Genomic DNA, 800 nt, shown 5'->3' on the forward strand with positions numbered 1-800 from the left:
GGGTTTGAACCCGCCACCCTCGGCATATGGGGCTGGCGCCCTACTCACTGAGCCACAGGCGCCGCCCAATACTTTCCTTTTCATAGTGTCTGGATGCTTCTCATACAGTATCCTACAAACACAAAGTTAATTGAGAACATAAGTGCACTTTGATAACCCTGATTTGTTACTAGCAGAAAATTTGATACATTTTTGGTTCTATCACCATTGTTAGGCTATACCCTACTTGTTCTGACAACTGAGATATGGCTGGTTTGGCATCAGAAGACGGTGGATGCGCCACACCAAGAGGGCACGGGGGATGGGACAGACCAGAGGTGGGGACCTTCTCATGTTAATTTAGCTTTCATCAAATAAAGCCACATTTAAGAAACTTCAGATATTTAAAGATGTACATTATGTTGTAAAACTCTACTATGTAGTTATAATTTAAAAAATGAAAACTGTTAATTTTAAAGATAACTTTTTTTTTAAAATATGGAATGCTTCACAAGTTTGCATGTCATCCTTACACAGGGGCCAAGCTAATCTTCTCTGTATCATTCCAATTCTAGAATATGTGCTGCTGAAATGAGCATGGGAACTAAGCTTTTAATGACTTTGCTGTGTCTGCTTTTTGTTGGAAAGCATTTGAATATTGGGTTGAAGCATGAAGGTCCATGGTTTTAGTTGATCCTCTAAATGGTATCAGTGAGTTGTGACCCTAAGGGCATCTTGATTTGGGTTGTATAGCAGAATGTACACTCACAGCAATGAGTGATTTAAAAATATGTGGGGCATGTTGCTGAAGGCATGGGTAT

At 39.9% G+C, this 800-nt stretch overlaps 1 non-coding gene across 1 annotated transcript; it reads right to left on the reverse strand.

Annotated features, from left to right (window-relative positions):
* Positions 1-471: 471 nt before the first annotated feature.
* LOC128585136 (U6 spliceosomal RNA) lies at positions 472-578 on the reverse strand. The gene has a single exon (XR_008379881.1). It is a non-coding gene; the product is annotated as a U6 spliceosomal RNA (small nuclear RNA).
* Positions 579-800: the final 222 nt, after the last annotated feature.

Source organism: Nycticebus coucang, chromosome 4 (assembly GCF_027406575.1).
Source record: "Nycticebus coucang isolate mNycCou1 chromosome 4, mNycCou1.pri, whole genome shotgun sequence".
Classification (NCBI taxonomy): domain Eukaryota; kingdom Metazoa; phylum Chordata; class Mammalia; order Primates; family Lorisidae; genus Nycticebus; species Nycticebus coucang.